The 9555-nt window shown below is 37.2% G+C and overlaps 1 pseudogene; it reads left to right on the top strand.

Annotated features, from left to right (window-relative positions):
* Positions 1 to 8166: 8166 nt before the first annotated feature.
* LOC100348368 (olfactory receptor 10D1B-like) lies at positions 8167 to 9098 on the top strand (annotated as a pseudogene).
* The last annotated feature ends 457 nt before the right edge of the window (positions 9099 to 9555 follow it).

Genomic DNA, 9555 nt, shown 5'->3' with positions numbered 1-9555 from the left:
TAGTCAAAGTGGAGGTTCTCTCCTCCCTTCAGAGAAAGGCACCTCCCTCTTTGAAGACCTGTTCTTTCCACTGGGATCTCACTCACAGAGATCTTTTTGCCAGAGTGTCTTGGCTTTCCATGCCTGAAATACTCTCATGGGCTTTTCAGCCAGATCCGAGTGCCTTTAGGGCTGATTCTGAGGCCAGAGTGCTATTTAGGACATCCGCCATTCTATGAGTCTGCTGAGTATCTCACTTCCCATGTTGGATCACTCTCCCCTTTATTTATTCTATCGGTTGGTGTTAGCAGATACTAGACTTGTTTATGTGCTCCCTTTGACTCTTAGTCCTTTCATTATGATCAATTGTGAACTGAAATTGATCATTTGGAATAGTGAGATGGCATTGGCACATGCCACCTTGATGGGATTGAATTGGAATCCCCTGGTATGTTTCCAACTCTACCAATTGGGGCAAGTCAGCCCGAGCATGCCCCAAATTATACATCTCTTCCCTCTCTTATTCCCACTCTTATGTTTAACAGGGATCACATTTCAGTTAATTTTCAACACTTAAGAATAACTGTGTGAAACCAACAACCCACTTAAGAGATGGGCCAAGGACTTCAATAGACATTTTTCAAAAGAGGAAATCCAAATGGCCAACAGGCACATGAAAAAATGTTCAAGGTCACTAGCAATCAGGGAAATGCAAATCAAAACCACAATGAGGTTTCACCTCACCCCGGTTAGAATGGCTCACATACAGAAATCTACCAACAACAGATGCTGGCGAGGATGTGGGGAAAAAGGGACACTAACCCACTGTTGGTGGGAATGCAGACTGGTCAAGCCACTCTGGAAATCAGTCTGGAGATTCCTCAGAAACCTGAATATAACCCTACCATTCGACCCAGTCATCCCACTCCTTGGAATTTACCCAAAGGAGTTTAAATTGATAAACAAAAAAGCGGTCTGCACCCTAATGTTTATTGCAGCACAATTCACAATAGCCAAGACCTGGAACCAACCTAAATGCCCATCAACGGTAGACTGGATAAAGAAATTATGGGATATGTATTCTTTAGAGTACTATACCGCAGTAAGAAACAACGAAATCCAGTCATTTGCAACAAAATGGAGGAATCTGGAACACATCATGCTGAGTGAAGTAAGCCAGTCCCAAAGGGACAAATACCATATGTTTTCCCTGATCGGTGACAACTGACTGAACACCAAAAAGGAAACCTGAAGTGAAATGGACACTATGAGAAATGGTGACTTGATCAGCATAGCCCTGACTGCTAATGGACAACTTAATACATTATCCCTCATAGTATTTTTTTTTTTTGTCTGTTCTACTTAATATGACTGGTTTAATTCTGTAATTAGTACTTACTTTTTCTACTCTTGCACTGGTTCCTATGGAAGTTTCTACACAGATTTCTGCTCCAGTAAGTTGACATTCTGTGTATTCACATGTCTGTATCTCTAATCTCAGGAGCAACAATTTGCTCTACAATCTTACCTCTCTGATGGATCAAAGAAAAACTGTTAATTTTTCAGTTTATTTAAGTTTTTACCTGTTGTTAGGATAGAGTAATTACTTGAATTTTCTATGAGCTGGACTAAGAATCAGAAGTCTCCATTGGACTTTTGAGGGTTAATTACTTGCTGTTATGAGAAAGAGATGAACGGTAAGTGAATTTTGAAGGGGGTTTTGATATATGAAAAGGATTAACTAACATAAAATGTTTTGAAAGTGTGTTTCCTGAACTGGACTTGTGTTTTCTTACTTCTTGTGATGCAGAAATCATCATGGATTCCATGAAGTCTGTTAAACCTCTGAAAGTTACGCAGACTAACATATGTAATTTCTTTGTTTACTGATAACTCAGTGCTATCCAAAAGCAATGAAGAATGGGGCCAGCATTGTGGTGCAATGCGTTAAGCTGATATTTATGATACCAGCATTGCATATCAGAGTGACAGTCCTGGCTATTACAATTCCCACCTGCCTTCTGGACAATTTCATTGGAAAGGTAGGGGATGAAAGCCCGAGTGCTTGGTACCTGTCACTTGTATGGAATACGAGATGGAGTACTTGGCTCCTGGCTTCTACCTGGCCCAGCCCTAGCTGTCATGGCCATTTAGGGAGTGAACAAGCAAATGAAAGATCTGCCTCTCTATGTCTCTCCCTTTCTCTGTGTCTCTCTGTCTTTCAAGGAAATAAATAAATCTTAACAAATTGAAGGGGCCCCCCAAAATTTTATGTGATGAGATGGTAACTTTAATATTCTGATAAAAGTGAACTAAAATGCACTAGTGGATGTGAGATTTTGAACATTTTTTTCAATTTTCTCATTCTAACAAAGGAATTGTGTTAGGTCATCATATTCATCGCAAATTTTTATTATGTAATTAAATCTCTGTGAACTTCAAAAATTTTTGGAATACATATTGAGCCTTTTGAGAATAAACTAATTGCCCTCTAATTCATATATGAAAAAATATAATTGATAGCATTTTCTATTAAAAGGTTGTACTAGTCATTGTATATTAAAATTATTATCAATCTATTATATTGGAAATTATTGGATATGTTTTTAAATGTGAGGTATCATAGGTTATGAAATGTGAAAAATAGAAAAAGGGTGAACACCAGAAGCTGTCTCTTCTCCTTCTTTTGTCAATGATGTTAGCTATTTATTTTTTATTATTATAAAGAACGGGAGGCATTTGGGAAAGATGGGTTAATGTAATAATAATTGACATGTGTTTTTTTCTGAACTGTGCAATAGATATTACATTTAACTACTATAAATTGCATCCAGAAATAGTATCTCCTAAGATGATCATGTCCAATCAGTCTCGGTCTTTTTGTTATTCAGAGATTCTTTACTTTATTAACCCAAGTAAAGGAGAACCAGGGTATGAGTTCAGCATCTAAAAAAGTTCTTTCTTTATGCAGAATGACTTGGAAATCTACCACCAACCACAATACCTAAATTAAGCACGTAATCTAAATCTAAGCATTCGGAGTATTTTCTTTTTTTTTTCTTTTTTTTAACTTTTATTTAATGAATATAAATTTCCAAAATTTGGAGTATTTTCCTATGGATCTATTGAATCTTGTAAAAATTATCTTTCCACCTTGACTTACATTCCATTCTTTCATGTTTGCTATTGGAGTTCTAAGGGTCATGCTTACCTCTTTTCCTCTTTGATTTCTTTAGGAAAATGATCATTTATTATTCCAGTCCTCTACCAACACAGGCACAAGTAGTCTGTGAAAAGCTATTTTTATATAAATGCTTTTATGTTACTAAAAATATTCATACATGGACTTAAAGGAATACAATTTCACCTTCCCTTTAAAGAAGTGGAATCTATCACTTGGTGTGAAGTTTTGGTCTAGCCATGTTGGTCTACAAGCTTGATGAATGTCAGAACTCTAAATTTGAAATTAAACAAGGGTCGAGGCTTCCATTTCTGAATGAAGCAGGTATGATGGAAATTTTCCTTCACATTACACCATACTCTGAGATATGCTCTTGGGAATCACCTTCATGCTGTGAAATTACTCTGTGGCTCTGGGACCTATTGAATCCAATGTAATATGATCTTGGGAGATTTGCTTCCCTTTCTTGAGTTACAGTTTGGTGCCATAAACTGTTCAGTAAACAGAAAATAAAGACAGTTATTTGGCTGGGATGGTGCCAGAAAGACTTCCCCAAATCTGGAGAAAGTGATTTTTCCCTCACATAGGAATAATTCCTTCATGTGTGAAGAATTTTTGGTAGCTGTGAAAGTGAAGTGTAAAGAAAGCTGAGTTTGGAGTCAGGAGATTTGGGTATGACTTCTTTTTCACTATATTGTTTAAGGAGTTTTTAATACACTAAGTTTCAGCATACACATCTGAAATATGGAGGCAGTTAGTATAGTTCTATAAGGATTTTGTGAGAATTAAAATAGCACAAAAGTGCATTATAAGAATAAGGCATTATAAAAATTAATTGATGCAACATTATTTATAAGTACTAGGAGTCAGAATTATTAACTAACCAGAAAAGCATTCCTATTTTTCTATGTTTGGGACCCGATTCCAACCACTAAGATGTATAGAAATTTGATCAGTTGACTTAAATTTTTTTGCCTTAGTTTCCTTTTATAAACTTTTTATTTATTGAATGATTTTTATGCTTTATTTGAAAGTTAGAGTGACAGAGAGTGGGAGAGAGAGAGAGTGACAGAATCTAACCTTCTCTGATTCACTCTCCAAATGCCTACAAGAACCAAGGATGGGCCAGGTCAAAGCCAGGAACCAGCAACTCCATCCAGGTCTCCCACATAGGTGACAGGAACCTAAGTACCTGGGCCATCATCTGCTGCCTCTCAAGCATGTTAACAGGAACCTGATTGGATTTTGAGATGGGACTTGACCCCAAACACTATGCTGTGGATATAGGCATCCAAAGTGGCAGATAAGCCCTCTAAGCCACAATGCCTTAGTTTTCTAATGGAAAATGGAAAATATGGAGCTGTAGTAAGAACTAAAAGAATTAGTGTTCATAAATCATTCAATATCTGGACATACTTTTCAATATAACTCAATTTTTAAATATATGTTCCTTAACTATGAACTTTATATAAAAGCATCCCAACAAGCTACTACTATCCTAAGGCAGTTTCCTTCAGCAACATTCTGGACTTCTCTATGCTGTACACCTCTCTTTTTCATTTTCATTTTTTTTTAGTTTTCTAATTGTTTTTTTTATTTATTTTTTATTTAGTAAATATAAATTTTCAAAGTACAGTTAATGGATTACAATGACTTCCCCCCCATAATTTCCCTCCCACTCACACCCCTCCCATCTCCCTCTCCCTCTCCCATTCCATTCACATCAAGATTCATTTTCAATTATCTTTATACACAGAAGATCAATTCTATATATATTAAGTAAAGATTTCATCAGTTTGCACCCACACAGAAACACAAAGTGTAAAATACTGTTTCAGTACTAGTTATAGCATTACTTCACATTGGACAACACACTAAGTACAGATCCCACATGAGAAGTAAGTACACAGTGACTCCTGTTGTTGACTTAACAATTTGACTTTATTTAATTATTTGAAAATCAGAGTTACACAGAAAGAGGAGAGGCAGAGAGAGAGAAAGAGAGATCTTCCATTTTGGTTCACTCCCCTATTGGCCACAATGGCCAGAGCTGTGCCAATCCGAAGCCAGGAGCCAGGATCTTCTTCTGGGTCTCCCAAGTGGTTGCAGGGGCCCAAGGACTTGGGCCATCTTCTACTGCTTTCTCAGGCCATAGCAGAGAGCTGGATTGGAAGAGGAACAGCTGGGACTCGAACGGGCACCCAAATGGGATGCCAGCACTTCAGGCCAGGGTGTTAACCCACTGCGCCACAGTGCCGGCCCAATGTAAAATGGAAAGTAAGACTGCTTGTCTCATGGAGCTGTAGTGAGAACTAAAAGAATTAGTGTACATAAAGCATTCAATATCTAGACATATTTTTCAATATAACTTAATTTTTTATATATGTTCCTTAACTATGAACTTTATATAGAAGCATCCCAACAAGCTCCTACCATCCTAAGGCAGTTTGCTTCAGCAACATTCTGGACTTCTTTATGCTATACACCTCTCTTCATTTAAAAAAATATTAAAAATGGTATCAAATTGCCATTATTGTGGTTACTATAGCTATAGTCATGATTTTTATTGTTTTAAAGATATCTGTATCATTATGAAATCTTCGCAAGGTAATTTACCTCATGGAAATTTTTTCCTATAAAACTGTTTCTTAAAAAATTATCTCCCACAACTTTTCACTGGTCATTAACCATGGAAAAGCACACAACAAATCCACATAATAGCTTTTCAAGTATTGGAAACTGGGTATGATGTCTTTGCCTCTCCAAACAAAATTGCTTACAGAAGAAGTGTTGGAATTATTGTTCCTGGACTCAGAACTGGATTGGAATCATAGCTCTGTCTTTTTGCAGATGTATGATCAAGTTATTAAATCATTTTCTGCCTGAGTTTCCTCTCCTAATTAACAAGATTTTTTTGAGACCTGGTTAAAAAAAAAAGAGACTCTTAATTTTATCATAGTACCTTGCAAATATTCAGTCAATACTGAACTATTATTTGTATTAAATCATTTCCACATGAGGTGTCTTGCTACTTAGCCAATTTATAATCTTTCTTTTAATGTACATAGTTTATTAATGCTACTTTTAAGATGCATTTACAATATGGACACAAGAAATAATTTATTATTAATTAAATTATTTTAAAATTTTATTTAAGGTATACAAATTTCCTATATATGGATTTACACAGTGATTCTTTCCACCCTACCCTCCCTCTCACTCATGCTCCCACCCTCTTCCCCTCTCTATCCCATTCCCACTCCTAATTTTTACAAAGATCTATTTTCAGTTTACATTCATAGGTTTAACTCTATACTAAGCAATGTATTCATCAAGTAGTGTGAAATAAAAAAAGACTGTTCTGAAAGTAGAAACAAGGGCTGTAAACAATCACTTAATTTCAAAATGTCAATTTCACTCCCATATGTTACATTTTAGGTACTCTATTAGTTGCCAGAGATCAGGGGAAACATAGGGTAGTTGTCTTTTGGGAACTGGCTTATTTCATTAAGTGTAATAGTTATTAACTTCTTAAATAATGATGCTCATTGTTCATATCTACATAGTACTTGAAACGTTTATATAACCGAGTGAAGGTATTAGGATGTAACCACATGAAAAGACTTAAACATGTAATCAATAGGAAAATAAAGATAGTCCTTAACATGAAGCATTGAGATCAGGATTAGTGTCCATTCTTTAGAAAGCAGACTTAAAAAGGGGATATAGTATTTTGCATGGTAAATGTGTTTAACTTTAATTGCTCCCTCAGAGCTATCAATGACTGGATCACAAGAAATGCCCAGGAGGTGGTATAAATATATCTACTTTTCTAAGCATGAACAACATTTTTCAGCACTAAAATTTCTGTCTCCTTCATGTTTTGTAACTTTACATTTCTCTGCCAAGAACTATGATATTTCCATTCATTTCAAATGGACTTAGCTATACCTCATGGAACATAGTTGTAGTAGATGATACAAAATTTTTGGCAATTTCCAATATCTGGATCCTCTTAGAGTTATTATCTGTTGAATCTTTTCTCTTAAGAATGGATTATATTTCTTGTGTGTTCTTGTTACTTGTTGAATAATTTCAGATTTTAATCTGGACATGTTTCATGTTATGTTACTAGACCTTGGATCCTGTTAAAATTACTGGGAGAAATTTGATTTTATTTACATGTGTGTGCGTGTGTGTGTGTGTATGTGTGTGTCTGTGTCTGTTTGTGTTTACTTTAAAAAACTGTCAATTCAGATAGCATCAGACAAGTAGTTTTTATTACCTTCTGTGAGTAACATTTCCAATGTCAATTCAATTCCCAAAGCCTGCACTGTTTTTGTCCTTCAAATGCGCCACTCAGATGTTAGTAGAAGACCTATTTGATATTTTGAATTTCAGTTCATTGCTCAAAAGCTTTGTGATACGCCTTTGGGTCCATTGCATATGTACAGTTGAGCAGTGAGCCTGGCTTTATTCCCTTCCACAACTCTCTCATTAGTCTACAGACATATACACACTCTCAAAATACACAATTGTGCACAAACACACCATTCCATGCATGAATTATTTCTCCAAAAACTGAAACTATTTCTCCAGATTTTCATTTATCTTACAGCTGTCACATAGTTCCTAAATGGGTCCTACTGTTGAGGCACATCTGGAATTTTAAAAACATAGAAATAAAACAGAGATTCTCTCATACTCTTTGATGACAGAAGCACCTTCTGTCAGATTCCCTTGAGAAAAATGTGTGTTAATTATAATGTGCATGAAATATAGGTTTTTATATCCTTATCCAGTTTGGTCGAAATGAAATTTCCAGAATCTAGTTAAGTTTGCATTGTCCTTGTGTTTTTATATAGATCTGTCCCTACATCAGAAGGTTGACTGTTGATTGCTAAAATATGAAACCAACACATCCAACAGATGGCTCCTCAGTTTGACATAAGGCCTCACATTACAGAATCTTGTGCTCTATTTTGAAGTCCAACATTCTGACAAAAATGAGGAATATCTCAATGGTGGCAGAGTTTATCCTGCTGGGCATCCCACACACAGAGGGTCTGGAGACCATGCTGCTTGTCCTGTTTTTGTCCTTCCACATCTTCACCCTTCTGGGGAACTTGCTCATCCTACTAGCAATTGTTTCCTCCACTCGGCTTCACACTCCTATGTACTTCTTCCTGTGCAAACTGTCTGTATGCGATTTATTTTTCCCTTCTGTGAGTTCCCCCAAGATGTTGTTCTACCTCTCAGGGAACAGCCGCACCATCTCCTATGCAGGCTGTGTGTCCCAGCTCTTCTTCTACCATTTTCTGGGCTGCACCGAGTGTTTCCTGTACACAGTGATGGCCTACGACCGCTTTGTTGCCATATGTTACCCTCTGCGATACACGATCATCATGAGTCACAGAGTGTGTGCCATCCTGGCCACTGGGACCTCATTGTTTGGCTGTGTTCAGGCCACCTTTCTAACCACTCTCACCTTCCAATTGCCCTACTGTGGCCCCAATGATGTGGACTATTACTTCTGTGATATCCCAGTGATGCTGAAGCTGGCTTGTGCAGATACCTCATCCCTGGAGATGGTGGGGTTCATCAGCGTGGGCCTCATGCCCCTCAGCTGCTTCCTTCTCATCCTCACCTCCTACAGCTGCATTGTTGCCTCAATTCTTCGAATTCGATCTAAAGAGGGCCGACGCTGTGCCTTCTCCACTGTAGTGCCTACCTCACCGCCATCCTTCTCTCCTTCATGCCAGTGGTCCTTATCTACCTGCAACCCACTCCTAATCCCTGGCTTAATGCAATTGTTCAGATACTGAATAACCTGGTTACTCCCATGCTGAACCCTTTGATCTATAGCTTGAGAAACAAGGAAGTAAAGTATTCTTTGAGAAAGGTGCTACAGGAGGCGGCATCCTTTTCTGACAAGTGATGGAGAGGGGATCAGAACTTAACACATTAATATGCCATTTCGCTTACAAAAGATGTTTCCTTTTTGCAATAGAGAGCACAGATATTACCACTGCCTCCTTTGACAGTGAGGAGGGTAAGACTTAAAGACATAAATTACAATCACATCACTAATAAATACTTGTACACAAGAATGATGATTTCTCCCCAGTTGTGGAAATATACTGAACCGTCTCTTCATTTTCCTTATGTATATTCCTACTCCTACATTCTCTCTTTTGTTTCTTTCTCCTTAGTGTTTCACTTCCTAATCTTCACTGGCAGTGTTATGGAATTATCCCCTCAAATGTTTGCATTGAATGAGTCCTCATTTGATGACATGCAATTACTTAAAAGAGTGACAAGCAAATGGCTTCAGGTTGTATCCTGTGACTTCTGAAACACAACAAAGTTATGTAAACGAAAAGGATTTATGCAAG

This window comes from Oryctolagus cuniculus, chromosome 1, assembly GCF_051225735.1.
Source record: "Oryctolagus cuniculus isolate XC-2025 breed Fujian yellow rabbit chromosome 1, ASM5122573v1, whole genome shotgun sequence".
NCBI lineage: Eukaryota > Metazoa > Chordata > Mammalia > Lagomorpha > Leporidae > Oryctolagus > Oryctolagus cuniculus.
The sequence above is the reverse complement of the archived record's forward strand: the minus strand, read 5'-3'. Positions and strand labels throughout refer to the sequence as shown.